At 31.9% G+C, this 15922-nt stretch overlaps 1 protein-coding gene across 1 annotated transcript in view; it reads left to right on the top strand.

The window, feature by feature from the left end:
* Positions 1-15922, top strand: part of FSTL5 (follistatin like 5) — a gene marked incomplete at its 5' end in the record, with an annotated part of 202288 nt that overhangs the window by 173348 nt on the left and 13018 nt on the right. The gene's annotated exons all lie outside the window — the stretch shown is intronic.

The following is a 15922-nucleotide window of genomic DNA, read 5'->3' as shown; positions in this document are numbered from 1 at the left end:
TTTCTTTTTTGTTTCCTGCTGTTTTCTCTGTTTTTCCAACTGCATTTTTTTTAAAGATTTTATTTACTTATTTATTTGACAGACAGAGATCACAGGTAGGCAGAGAGGCAGGCAGAGAGAGGGGGAAGTAGGCTCCCTACTGAGCAGAGAGCCCGATGTGGGGCTCGATCCCAGGACCCTGAGATTATGACCTGAGCTGAAGGCAGAGGCTTAGCCCACTGAGCCACCCAGGCACCCCTCCAAGTGCATTTTTATAAACTTTTAGATTTGGGGGCACCTGGGTGTCTCAGTCAATTAATTATCTAACTCTTGATATTGCCTCAGGTCATGATCCCAGGTACTGGAATGGAGCCCTATATGGGCTCCCTACTCAGTGGGGATTCTGCTTCTTCCTCTACCTTTGCTCCTTCCCCTACTTGTACTCCCTCTATCTCTCTCTCAAATAAATAAATAACATGTTTTAAGAATAAAAAAAAATCTAGTAAAGTATGCCATATAAAATGGATATTTTATAGTTAGAAAATTATTTTGTTTCATATGTATAGATAAATATATATGATTGAGACAGAAGAAAAGAGGAGGCTGAATAAAAAAGTAAAGAGGCCATAAAGTATAAAAAATATGTTTAGTGTTAGAACAGGAATATGTCTTTAATGCCATTGGTAACAAGCATCAACTAATGTTCTTCAGCCTACTCGTCTTTTGAGGGATTATGTGTATACTGTAGATTATCCTGGAAGCTCTACATGAAGTAGATTGAAATGTGATAGAGAACATGTTTGAGAGACATTTAGAAAGCTATCACAGGAATAATGCACGAGATGATGAATATATTTTATGTAAAGCTCTGGGTTAGAGACTAACAGTACACACATCTGGTAGTCCAAGACTTCCCTCTCAGGGAACTTAAAAACAGAATGAAATAGATGACTCTGCTTTACTCTTCAGTTTTGTGATGCAAAGTAGCTTATGCTTTCTGTTTTAGACTATGCTGCTTATTTTGTCCCCTGTTTTCGAAATGTGTTCTCCTCCTCCTTCATTGGAACACAAGTTTCCAACATTTATTTTATTTCCTCCAGTAAGGCATTCAAAATCTCCATCAGTCTGTATAAATTGCTCATTTTTTAATGTAATTTTGTGTCTAATTATAACACTTAATACATTATATTAATTTGTGTACTCATTTAAACAGAGACTCATGTCTCCGTTTAAATATTCATTGAACAAACATATATGGGAGTAAGTGTGTGCAAGATACAATTTTGTTTGTGTTACATGAATTTATTCAGTCCTCACAAAACCCTTATAAATAGATGTCATTTCTAGTCCTGTCTAAAACTAGATTGCTGAGGGCTACACAGTCATATGGGATTTGAAGCTAGAAAGCTTAGTGTCCAGGTCCAAATTTTTAATCCTAGACTCTACACTCCTCAGGAACAGTAACTTTTCCATCTTCTGTGATGTATTTCTAGTACCCAAATCACTTTCTGTATGGAACATCATGAGAAGAGTGGGTCAAAAAGTTGGGAAGGGGCCTGGGTGGCTCAGTCAGTTAGGTGTCCAACTCCTAATCACAGCTCAGGTCTTGATCTCAGGGTCATGAGTTCAAGCCCTGTGTTGGGTTCCACACTGGGCATTGGAGCCTATTTAAAAAAAAAATAAAGTTGAAAAATAATGTAACATATTAGACAAATTAGTAACTATAAACTAGCTGGAGTAAAAGATGGCATTATTAAAAATTAGTAGGAAACATGGCACACATTACTTTCTGTGGGGCTGAATTGTTCTGACTATAAGAGAGAGAGAAAAGTTCACTCATTATGTATGACCATAAAGAGTTGTGGATTTTTGAACAAAATTTGCTAGAGTTAAAATTAAAAAAAAAAATAAAAAAAAAAATAAATAAATAAATAAAAAACCCAAATAAAAAAAAAATAAAAAATAAAAAAAATAAAATCGGTATTAATATTTAAAAAAAAAAAAAAAAACAAACAAACCAGTTAAATATCAACTAGATAATTAGGCTACTGTTGAAATTTAAAATAGCAATATTTATGTTTGTTAAAATTGACTTTATATAAAGAGATGCTGTCCAATGCACAGATTTTAGTATAATGTATTGAATATTGAAATTAAGCATGAGATTCCTTCAGGAAATGGGCAATTTATAAAGCCCAGAAAGGCCAACAATGTTGGGTATGGTTTTATGCAGAATATTTTTTAAAACTTACATAAATTAATTTAGAAGTGTTGATGAATCCACACTTTGTATGTAACTGAAGCTATGACATGATGAGAGAACAAGAAATTATTTCAATCATATTTAAAATAAAATGACCAAATAATTCGGGAGCAAAATCTTCAGTAGAAATGAACAGAAAAGGCTTGTGTGAAATATAACAACTTAAACATTGTTAGTTGCACCTGTAGATCAAAAGAGTTAAAAGGTGGGTCACTGACTCCATTAATTCTCTAAACCAAATTGTTTATTCTATAATCAGCCTTGAAAACTGGACAATATACTTAATCTTTCATAGTCATCAGAAGAAAAGAGCTGGATTCAATGACCCTATCCTCAAATAAACATTTTACATTTTTCTCTTAGGGGAATAGTAATATAATTATACATTATACTAGATCATTGTACTTTAGGGAAAATCATTTATTATTCCATATATTAATGCTGATGGATTGGAATTGAAATCTCATCAATAAATAAAGATATATAATCAGGCTTAATGTAAACATAAGCTCATATGTTTGAATGTGATAAACAGAAATATTTCTCCATATGGCGTTTCTAAGTATCTGAGCACTAAGTTCTCTGAATAAAGAAGTGATCTGTGCAGGCCATCCATCACTCACCCACCCATTGTAGACATAAATTAAAGAATAACATCAAAGCAAATTAGCAACTGTTGCTTTGAAATGCTAGTTAACTCTCATAAAGCAACATGTATCTTTTTGAGTAGGTAAAAGGTGAGGAATTATTTTAAAACCAAAACAGCTAAGTGAACCTCAAAAGAATGTAAGCAGAGAAGAAAACTTGCCGAGGGAAAAAAAAGATCAGAGCTCTTAAATATGTTTATCTTCCCTATTCAGGGTAATGATCTAAATTCTTGAAAAGAAACTGGTGACTTAGTTTTGCATTATTTGTAATTTTAATATATGTTCTCGATATTTTTCAATTATCGTTAATGATAATAGCTGTAATTACTAAGTTCCTACAATATATCAGACTTTCTACATGTATTTTCTCTAATATTCACTGGTTTGCATTATTGGAATATTTAACAAAGAGAAGAACCAAAGCTGAAATAAAGTAACTTATTCAAAATTACACAAGAAAAATACTCAAATTCATGTGACTCCAAAACATACCTTTTTACTATATAATCATGAGGAACTTGAACTGGAATATTGTTCCACATTAGAACTCATACCAATATTTAAAGGAAGGAAATAATAAGTCTGAATTATTTTTCAGTCTTATTTTCAATCTTATTTTTCAATATTTATTTTTCCACATGCAGAAAAAAATGTTCAGTTAATACTCTTCTGGGATTGCTGGTGTGGTGTTATTATGGTCTTATTTTATTTGTTCTCTGAATCTTTTCTTGCTTTTTTTGCTTACCTCCCTCTCACATCATTTTTCTCCTTTTTTTAAGGAGTTTAAGTAATAAATCTTAGACAACTATCTAGGTTTTCTTTCGATAAAAAATATAAGGTATGAAAAGATTTAAGATACCTGACTGATATTCCCATGGTAAGTAAATGACTCCTTTTCACTAAATACTAAAATATCTCAAAGGTTATAGAAGCATGGTTTACTCAGAGAATCTATAAATGCAAACATTAAATGTATTGTTTTTTTACTTCTTTCAGGTGAATAAGCTAAATTACATAGGTATTGTTGTTTTCTTCTGTTTCTGTATCTAACGACTATTATGGTCTTTTATAGGATGCTTCTGTTTTTATTGTTTGCTTCCTCTGACCAGTAACTAAAATTCAGAATAGTACCAGGGTGTGACAAAACGGCTATTTGATTCAAATGTGCCATAAATCAGGGATAGCATTGTTTGATACCATCAATGTTGTCCTGAGTTAGGCTGAGTCAGCAATTCCTACTCCTCTTTTGCTATTGGTTTTAGCCTAGCCATCAATTAACATTTAGATTTAGATTATTTTTGAACTTTGGAGGTGAAATTCACATTACACAAAATTAAACATTTCAATATGTACAATTCGTAGTATTAGTATATTCAGAATGCTGTGCCACCATCACCTCCAGTTTAAAAAATTCCAATTTTTTTTCATTGTCTCTAAAGGAGAACCTGTACCTATGAAGCAATCATTTCCCATTCCCCCTTGCCTCAGTCGTTAAAAACCACTAATATACATTCTGTCTGTTGTATGTACCTTTTTGTATTACCTATAAATGGAATATATTTCATACTGATTGTATCATTGATTATGGAACATTTTGTATCTATATATCTATATCTATATCTATATCTATAAATATCTATAGATATCTATATCTATATATCAATATATATTGTTTCTTTAGCATAGATTAATATTTTCCAGGTTCATCCACATTTTGGTTGAATATCCCATTATATGAATATATTTTGTTTATCCATTTATTTGTTCATGGACATGAGTTACTGCTACATTTTGGGTACTGAGAATAGTGCTGCTATGTATACTTTTGTACAGTTTTTGTTTGAATACCTATCTATAGTTTTGGAGGGATATATATCTAGAAATAGAATTCCTGGATCCTGTGATAATTCCATGTTTAACTTTTTGAGAAATCGCCAGACTGTTTTCTTCAGTGTTGCACCATCTTACATTCCCACCAGGAAGGCATGAGCTCCAATTTTTCCACATCCTCATCAACATTTGTTATTATTCATCTCTTTGATGGTAGCCATCCTAATGAGTATTAAATGGTATTTCATTGCGGGTTGATTTGCAATTCTAATGTCTAATGATATTGAACACATTTTAGTGTTTTTTTGTCATTTGTATATCTTCATTGGAGAAATTTCTGTTAAAGTCTTTTGTCCATTTTTTAATTGGGTTGTTTGTCTTTTTTGCTCTTAAATTCTCGGAGTTCTGTATTTATTCTGGATATTAGACAACATCAGATATATGATTCACAAAAATTTTCTCTCATACTGTGGGAGGTCTTTTCTCTTTTTAATGGTATCTTGATGGTGGTAGGTGATACACAATTTTTTTTTTTTAGGATTTTATTTATTTATTTGACAGAGACTGCAAGTAGGCAGAGAGGCAGGTGGGGGGAGGAGGGGAAGCAGGCTCCCAGCTGAGCAGAAAGCCCCATGCGGGGGTTCTATCCCAGGACCCTGGAATCATGACCTGAGCCAAAGGCAGAGGCTTTAACCCACTGAGCCAGCCAGGTGCCCCCAATACACAAAATCTTTTATATTGATATAGTCCAAATTATCTTTTATTTTTTCTCTTTTTAGTTGTACTTTTGAGGTCATATCCAAGAATATCTCACTATATCTGAGATCATGAAGAATTATACCTGTTACCTTCTAAGGCTTTTATACTTACAGATCTTACTTATTTCTTTATTTCATTTTTATTTTACTTTTTAAATTATTTTTTTATTTTTATTATTATTTTGTTATTTATTTATTTATTTTATATATTTTTAAAATTTATTTTATTTTTATATGGCATGAGGAAGGGAACCAACTTCATTCTTTTGCAAGTGGATATGAATTTTTCACAGCACTATTTGTTGAAGAGACTATCCTACCCAATTGAATAGTCTTAGTATCATTGAAAAAAGTAAATTTAACCACAGAAGTATTGCATAGTTTTTGACTCACAATACTCTTCTATTGGCTACAACTTTATCCTTACTCTTCTATTGGCTACAACTTTATTCACAGTAGTGAATAAAGTAGGTATTTAGTACGTTTTGAAATCAGGAAATCTAAGTCTGACATTTTTGTTCTTCTCTTGCAAGGTTAATTGCCTATTTTGGAAACCTTGCAATTTCACATGAATTTTAGGTTTGCCTCTTCCATTCCTGCAAAAAAAAGGCTACTGGGATTTTGCTGGGGATTACACTGAATCTCTGGATCACTTTGAGGAGTACTGCCATTTTAGCAATATGATGTATTTTAGGCTATGTACAAAAATGACTTTCCACTTATTTAATCTTCTATAAAGTCTGTGAGTAACGCTTTGTGGTTTTCAATGTGAAAGTCTTTCAGTGTTGAAACTCTTATTCTTAGGCATTTTATTATTATTATTATGCAATTGTAAATAAAAACAATTAATTCCATTTTCAGATTGTTTATTGCTAGCATATAGAATACAACAGAGTGTTGAATGTTGATCTTGTATCCACAATTTTGCTGAAATTATTAGTATTGATAATGTGTGTGTGTACGTGAGTGTATTGTTTAGGAATTTTTTACATATAATATCAAGGCATCTTTGAATTAAGATAGCTTTACTTCTTTTCCAATTCGAATGTGTTTCTTTCTTTCTTTCTTTTTTTTTTTTTTTAAGACCACCTTATTGTTCTGGCTTGAAAATCCAATATAATGTTGAATAAAAGTGATGAAAGTAGACACCCTTGGGGCATTTGGCTGGTTCCTTAGTTAAGCCTCCAGTTCTTGGTTTTGGCTCAGGTCATGATCTCATGGGTAGTGAGATTGAGCCACAGGTTGGACTCCAGGCTCAGTGGGTAGTCTGCTTAAAGATTCTCTCCTTTTGGCCCTCCCAGCTCTTTCTCTCTCTCAAATAAAATAAACCTTTAAAAAGTAGGCATTCTTGTTTTATCCAGGATCTTAGAGGGAAGGTTTTGGTGGCAATTGGCATGATGTTAGCTTTAGGTTTTTCATAAACATCCTTTATCAAATTAAAAAGATTTCTTTTTCTTACTAACTATCTAAGTGTTTTTATTAGGAAAGAGTGTTAGATTTTATGAAGTGGTTTTTTTTTTCTGTATCAATTTTAATGACCATGACCCTCTTTATTCCATGAAAGTAGACAATTATATTGAATGAGTTTTTCATAACAAACTACCCTTTCAGTCTTAAGATTAATTCGCTGGCTCATGGTATATAATCCTTTTACTATGCTTGTAGATTTGGTTTGGTAGTATTTCATTCAGAATTTTTCCATCTACACTTAAAGAGATACATTGCTTTGTAATTTTCTTCTTTCCCTTCCTCCCTCCTTCCCTTCCCCTTCCTTCCTCCCTTCCTTCCTTCCTTCCTTCCTCCTTTCTCTCTCTCTCTATTTCTTTCTTTCCTTTCTACTTTCTCCTTTCTTTCATATTTTGACCTCAGTACCAGGGTAATGATGATCTTTAATATGAAAGGCCTTTTAATATGCCTTGATGATGGAAGAAGTCCACTACTTTTGTGGAAGATCTTTAGGAACACTGGTATTAATGTTTCCTCAAATATTTAGTAGAATTTACCAATGAAGCCTTTTGGCCCTGGACTTTTCTTTCTTGGAAGGCTTTTAATTACTGATTCAGTCTCTTCTCTAGTTATATGTCTGTTTTGATTTTCTGTTTTTCCTTAAGTGAGTTTTGGAAGCTGGTGTTTTTTAGGAATTTATCCATATTATCTAATTTATCTATGTTATCTAATTTGTTGACCTATAATTGTTCATAGTATCCTTTTTAATTATTTTTAGTTCTGTAAGATCAGTAGTACCATCCCACTTTCATTATTGATTTAGAATCTGATTATTTTCTTTTTTTCAGTTTACTAAAATATTTGTCACTTTTTATACTTATACTTTTCAAAGAATCAACATTTTTTGTTAAATATTATTTTGTTGAACAATAAAAATTATTTTCATCTTCTCTATATCTTCACCTCTCATTGTTATTTACTTCTGTTGGTTTTAGATTTGGTTTGTTCTTTCCTTTTTAGTTCTTAAAGTGCAAAGTTTGGTGATCATTTTGAAATCTTTCTTCTGAAATTAAAAAAAAAAATTGGTAAGATACCAGTAAAAAAGTGCAAGAAAATAACCACTTTTGATACATTTCAGTATCAGTAAACTAGATCATATCTTCTACAATAATTAGTAGGTCTTTAAATTTTTAAAAACTTCCTCAAATTTATTGACTTCTCAATATTTCTTCTTGCTTTTCATACAAAAATAAATTGTGTAAGTTCTGTGAAAACAGCAAGAAAAATTTTCTTCTTATAAAGCTCAAAAACTAGGAAGTTCTTTAGAAAGAATTAATAATACTTTTTATGATGTTGAGGTGTTTAGAGGATTCAATATTTTGATTGTCATTTATATTTGTTAATTATTAATACTCCTGGGAAGTACAAATCATGATTTTGATTTGGTACCTAAGATAGCATATTGAATGGTGTAAGTGGGATTTGATTTTACATCATCAGAGGTCGCTAAAGGAGGTATTGACCATTACGAAGCAAATATCAGATTAGGCTCAGTCCAAGAATCTAACATAGAAGGGGGAGTACGCAGTGTACCCAAAACCAAAACAAGGAGAAAAAGGAGGCTAGGAATAGAGCCAAAGAGAACTCCAACTTCTTTCTTCACAGAAACAAATCTTGCTAAATCTATCACTCTAAAAAAAGGAGTTAAATAATCCATAGATGCTAGGAACACATTCAGAAAAAAACAAACACAATGTGACATTGTTCCCAAACGTATTGCTCAGTTCCTAATATTTTAAGTGGTATAAAGTAAAGCTCAGCGATGTGGATTCTTCAAGGGAAAAGTCAGTGTAAGGGCCAAATAATTATATTATTAGTAATACAAATTGTTCGTGATAATTCAGGCTGTTGTTTAAAACAATAACTTTCATGTGAAATGCTTCTAAAATACATTATTTTGCCCAAAATGTCCTAACTTTTTTGTTTTTGTTTTTTTGAAATATTGTGTTATTTTTGCATTGAGTGTGTGTGTGTGAGTGTTTCACTTTCCCTTCTATCAGGCTGTCTTCATGAATGTTAGCTTTACCCAGCTCCTTTCAGTAACAGCTCCTTTGTGCTTTTTACCTACTCTTAATTGACTGATGTTTATACAGAGATATGAAAAAGTCACTTTTGAAAATCTGATGACTGAAAAGTAAGAGAAAATCAAAGTTATAATAAATTGAAATAAAATCTAGTAAAATTAGAAAAATACATGGCATACATGTCATTATTGAACTATAAATTAATTGGCATTAGTTAAGTTTTCTAAAAAGGCAACAACCATCCAATTTCCATCCAAGTGAAATATTACCATTTGTTCATTATTATAAACATTCTAGTTATATGTACATTGCCTCCTGCATAGGAATTTCATGACTTAAAACACTGATATTCTTAAAACTAATTTATTCTTGTAGTATTCTGGGAGGTAACTGGCATAATCACCATTGTACAAACAGAAATAAAACCAATGATATTATAGTTTTGGTGCAGACTTATAGGCACACTTTGGTTTTTCTATTCTTACCTTCTTCCTCATAAAACTTCACTACATGTTTTTCTATAACAACATCGTGCCAATTAAAAGAAGTCATCAGGGAAAGACTACTAAAGTTAGTAAGATTAAATTTTCAAGCAAAATTGATGAAGGAGTTATACAAATTCAACTACTTCAGACTTGTTTTTCTTTACTTTTCTAGTATGTATGCTTGGTTCAATCTCTGAAATAAATATGTCTTTCAGAGATTTGCAATAAAATCACATTCGATTTTAAATTCTGATATTTGGTCACCAAATTGCATATAATAGACTTAAACTGGAAAACCTTCCAGTATTACTGAAATGAGAGTTAAGATAATTATCAAAGGTACTATTTTGAATTTAGAAGTTGTAAAAAATATATAGTTATCCCATGTTGAATGTAAAAGTAGATTTTCAAAGACAGAGTAGTTTAGAGAAATATAAAAAATAACTTCTAATTAACATTGTGGAATGATGTCTTCAGAGAACACTTTCCTGTTTCCAATTTTTCCATTCAGTTATATTTTGCTGTATCTTCTGTTAAGATCACAACTGCAAGCATTTTTTCCAGACAAACTTTTAGTTTCATTCTAGCATGCAAATTCTTTGTTAAAATTATACATCATAACATCTCCCATTGATCTTCTAATACTCAGCTACTGTGTCATTATTATACTATGAATTTATTGTTCCATTATCTCCTTGTGTGATTCAGTACAGGTATTCTTTGCATTTGCACAATTTTTCATTAAATTTAACGTCAAAGCATACTCTGGTATTTTCAGAATTTGTTTCAGTATGTCTGTATTTCTTTGCAGATTAAGTCTTTACATAGATGAATTTTTAGTGAAGCATGAAGCACAGTCTGTTTATATATTTATTATTTTAATCCCAGTGTACTTGACAGTGTTATATTAATTTTAAGTGTACACTATAGTGATCCAACAGTTCCATATATTACCCAGCACTCATCAAGATTAGTGTATTCTTTTTTTTTTTAAAGATTTTATTTATTTATTTGACAGAGAAAGATCACAAGTAGGCAGAGAGGCAGACAGAGAGAGAGAAGGGGGGAAGCAGGCTCCCTGACAAGCAGAGAGCCCGATGCAGGACTCGATCCCAGGACCCTGAGATCATGACCTGAGCCGAAGGCAGAGGCTTAACCCACTGAGCCACCCAGGCACCCTCTTTTTTTTTTTTTTTAAAGATTTTATTTATTTGACCGAGAGAAATCACAAGTGGGACAAGTAGGCAGAGAGACAGGCAGAGAGAGAGGAAGGGAAGCAGGCCCCCTGCTGAGCAGAGAGCCCGATGTGGAACTCAATCCCAGGACCCTGAGATCATGACCTGAGCTGAAGGCAGTGGCTTAACCCACTGAGTCACCCAGGCGCCCCATGATTAGTGTACTCTTAATCTCCATCACCTATATCACCCATCCCCCACACCCCTCCCCTCTGATAACCTCCGTTTGTTCTCTTCAGTTAAGAATCCATTTTTTGGTTTATCTCTCTCTCTCTCTTTTTTAATTTGTTCATTTGTTTTGTTTCTTAAATTCCACATACAAATGAAATCATATTGTATTTGTCTTTCTCTGACTTTGCTTAACATTACACTCTCTAGATCTGTTCATGTTCTTGCAAATAGCAAGACTTCATTATTTTTTTTTTATGTCTGAATCATATTCCATTGTACCTATATACCACATCTTCTTTATCCATTCATCTATTGATGGATACTTGGGGTGCTTCCATAGTTTGGTTATCGTAAATAATGCTTCAATAAACATAATAATTCACATAGCTATTCAAATTCATGTTTTTTGTTTTTTTAATATTCTTTGGGTAAATACCCAGTAGTGCAATTATTAAACTGTAGAGTAGTTGTTTTTAACTTTGTGAGGAACCTCCATAATGTCTTCCAAAGTGGCTGCCTCAGTTTGTATTCTTACCAACAGTGTAAGAGGAATCCTTTTTTTTCTACATCCTTATCAATACATCTCCACATCCTTATCTATACAACTATTCATTGAGATTTTAACCATTCTGAGAGGTGTGAGGTGATATTTCACTGTAGTTTTGATTCACATTTCCCTGATAATGACAATTGATGTTGAACATCTTTTCATGTGTCTGTTGGCTTTCTGGATGTCTTCCTTGGAGAGATGTTTGTTCATGTCTTCTGCCCATTTTTAATTGGATTATTTGGGTTTTTTTGCTGTTGAGTTGTGTAAGTTCTTTATATGTTTCTGATCTTAACCTTTTACCAGATATGTCACTTAGATATATCTTGTCCCGTTCAACAGGTTGTCATTTAGTTTTGTTGGTTACTTCCTTTGTTGTACAGATCTTTTTATTTTGATGTAGTCCCCAAAATTTAGTTTTGCTTGTGTTTCTCTTGTCTCAAGAGATGTATCTAGAAAGAAGTTGCTATGGCCAATGTCAGATATATTACTGTTTGTGCTCTCTTCTAGGATTTCTATAGTTTCAGGTCTCACATTTAGGTCTTTAGTGCATTTTGTGTTTATTTCTGTGTATGGTATAAGAAAGTGGTCCAGTTTCATTCTTTTGTATGTAGCTTCCCAAAACCATTTGTTGAAGAGACTGTCTTTTTCCCCATTGAATATTCTTGCTTCTTTTGTTGAAAATTAGTTAACTATATATAATGGTGAGTTTGAGGTCTGTACTTTGTTTAGACACCTAGTAAATGTATATTCAAGAATGAAATAAGGAGCAATTATCATGAGGATGTCCTGAGCTTTTTATCTAGACTTCATAAATAGTGTTTTATTTCTATTAATATGTAGAAATAAAAAATATACTTGTCATTACAAAAAATCACTATGTTTCATTTACCAAAGATTGCAAACTTAAGTTTCAGTCTCCAAACTTGACCAAAGTCAAACTTTGGGTGTGTTATCTTCAGTGCATGCATGACCTTTGTTTATTTTATTTTTAATGGTTTAATCATATCATTCACATAATATTGTGCTCTTTTCATATAACTTTACTGAATAGACATTAATTATAAATTAGGTTTTTTTTTATTAATTAAATTTATTTATTTTCAGCATAACAGTATTCATTATTTTTGCACCACACCCAGTGCTCCATGCAATCTGTGCCCTCTATAATACCCACCACCTGGTACCCCAACCTCCCACCCCCCCACCACTTCATTCCCCTCAGATTGTTTTTCAGAGTCCATAGTCTCTCATGGTTCACCTCCCCTTCCAATTTCCCCCAAATCCCTTCTTCTCTCCAACTTCCCATGTCCTCCATGATATTTGTTATGCTCCACAAGTAAGTGAAACCATATGATAATTGACTCTCTGCTTGGTATTGCCAACATGCGTATTCTATTATATCATGTCTGCATCACCATTTAATATTCACTTATGTATGGGCTCTTGGGTTCTTTATACATCTTTACTGCTATACATAATAATATTATGAATATATTTATACATATAATTTTATTCACATTTATTATTATACTCTCAAGATAGTTAATTGGAAAATGAATTACTGCTAAAAGGGTAGAAATATGTGAAAGAACCTTGATTCTAATTACTAATTATTTTCTATATGCAAGTTACAGTGTTATTAACAAATTTAGTGCCAATTTCATGGAATACTTTAACATTATGTGTTCCTAATTTACTAAATGAACATGATGTATCACTGTTCTAATTTTTTTTAGTAGAAAAATAATGGGACTGCATGTTTTCTGTATTATTTTGATACATACATGCTGTATTAAAACCATAAAGAAGTTAATATAGTAATATGTACAAATCTCCTTATAGCAAATCTCCTATAAGTACTCAGCACTTTTCTTTTTAGAAGACTAGACATATTGTTGTGTAACCTCCTAGTCCATTTCTTCTAGCAATTACATATAAACGCATTAAATATAGAGTATTCTTTTAAATCTGGTATGTACTTCTTTAAACATTAACTATTTTGGAGATACCAGTAGGTCATTACTAATAACCTATCATTTTTATAGCTGTACTATGAGATTGCATTTGGCAGATGCTTCATAGTATATTTAAGTATTCCTTTATTGTTTGACATTTAAATTATTTCTAAATTTCCTATTGTAACCAGTGCTGGAGTGAATATCCTTGTGCATGGTACTTTGTGGTCATTTATGAGCATTTATTAAGAGGAGATACGGAGAGGCATCATTGCTTCATTAAAGCAGAGTCATATTTTAATTTTAAGAGGTAATATCAAATTATTCTCTAAAAAGCCCAAGGTAACTATGCTTCCACCAGTAGTATGTGAGAGAACATATTTGATCACATCCTTATCAGTGCTGGGTTTAAACACACTTTGTCACTGTAGATAATGTAGACTGCTAAAAATAAATATCACATTCTTTTTTGTTTTAACTTAATTCACCTAATTCTTTATGAAGTTTTGAAATTTTGATGTTAAAGGGCCATTAATTCTCCCCTCATGTGAGGAATAGCTATTTGGTGACTATTTTTTCTTTTTAATATTTTGCTTTTTCTTATTTTAGTAATTTCTTATACAGTCAGAATATTGACTTTTTCTGTTATATTTACTCATTTTATAGTTTGCATTAACCATTGTTTGTTTATTTAAAAAATGTAGTCACTTTTATCAAGCTTCACTTCTAGACTTCTAGAATATGGGATCTTGCTTAAAAAAGTATCATCTTCTTCAATATTTAAATATCTGATGCTTTTAATGCTGTTATAATACTGCTGTTTAATACTGATCTGTTGTTATTATTAGTTTATCATAATTTCAACCCTTTCATCTCTCTAGATACTACTTTGTGTAAAAAATGAGTTATATATACATTTTTCTGACACAGCTGATTATCTCAAAGTATTATATAGCTTATATTTTCTCTACAGATTTCAATAACAATCTTTATTATATTTTTAACTTTCATATATCATATGAGTCTGCTTCTGAAATTTTTATTCTATTCCACCAATATTTTTATGTACTGCTGAAACACCACTGGATCAAGGCCAGTATCGAAATGTGTATTTTGTTTTATTTTACTTTTTGAGATGTGTATTTTAAAAATAAGAGGAATGTACTAGCCACTGCAATGAAAAATATGAAGACAAGTAGGTTAGAAATTGCAAAAGGGAGGTAAATTATTCATCTCTAAAAATGCTATAATTGAATATAAGTAACACTAGAATACCAGCTAAAAACCTATTAGGAAAATGGAATAATCCAAATGTTAAGGGGCACAAAAACAATATTCAGATATTAATAACTTTATAAATAAAAACACACAGAAGATATAATGGAAAAAAAGAATCCATTAATATTAACAAGCAAAAGGTAAAATATCTATGAATATATCTAAGAACAAATCAATTTTTCTTGGTAAAGCAATTTGATTATAAGAATCAAATAAGTAAAAATATATATCATATTATTTTTAAAATATTATAACCTGGTTAGTATGTAAATGTAATAAACCCTCTCAAATATATCAGCATTTCAAAATTAGATAAGCTGATTCTAAAATGTGAGATAAAAGTACTAATCATGTTCTAACTTGATAAACTGATTGAAAAGTTTATGGAACATCACACAAACTCAACAATAGCCAATAAATTTTGAGGAAAAAAATTGTTAGGTTCATTCTCCTGGATATTTATACATATTATATAGGTTCAATGAATAAGATAGTGCAACATGTATCTGTGATGAAAGAAATAGAACAACGGACATAGACTAAATTCCAAGTGACATTCCAAGTTAGTAGAAAGTGATGCACTATCCAATAAAATAGGAGATAAAAGATATCTATCTTAAGAATAATTTTTAAAAAGGGGGGGTGACTTGGGTGTCTTAGTCGGTCAAGCGTCTACCATGAGCTCAGGTCATGATCCCAGGGTCCTGGGATGGAGCCTCAAATCTGGCTCTTGGCTCAGCGGGAACCTGCTTCTCCCTCTCCTTCTATCCCTCCCCCTATTGTGCTCTCTTGCCTGCTCTCTCTCTCTCAAATAAATAAATAAAATAATTTTTAAAAATAGTTAAAAAAAAAAACAGTTGAACCATTACCTTATATGATAGATTGTTATACTAATGCGTGTCAATGTCTGTGGGTAGTTCCCTTGCACTCTGACCACGGGCATGTGATTTCTTTATGTCCATGCAACATAAGCAAACATGAATCAAGCAGAGACTTGACAAAAGCTTTCCCTATTAGAACTTGGCAGTCACCTATAAAAGAAATCTTGTGAGCATCCCTGAGGAGAGAAAACCACATGGAGAGAGGAAGGCTCACCCATCCCAGGCTTCCTTGTTGACTTCAGCCACCAACCAAGCCCCAGTTTAATGAGGCCACATGAGTACACATATTAAGGAAGCTGATTAAGTAAAATATGGCAGATCATACAATTGATTTCTGATGAATGACTATAAGTAGTACAG

This window comes from Mustela putorius, unplaced genomic scaffold (genome assembly GCF_011764305.1).
Source record: "Mustela putorius furo isolate JIRA1106 unplaced genomic scaffold, ASM1176430v1.1 tig00000056_pilon_pilon_pilon, whole genome shotgun sequence".
Taxonomy (NCBI): Eukaryota; Metazoa; Chordata; class Mammalia; order Carnivora; family Mustelidae; genus Mustela; species Mustela putorius.
Note: the sequence above shows the minus strand (reverse complement) of the source record. Positions and strands in the feature narration are given on the sequence as shown.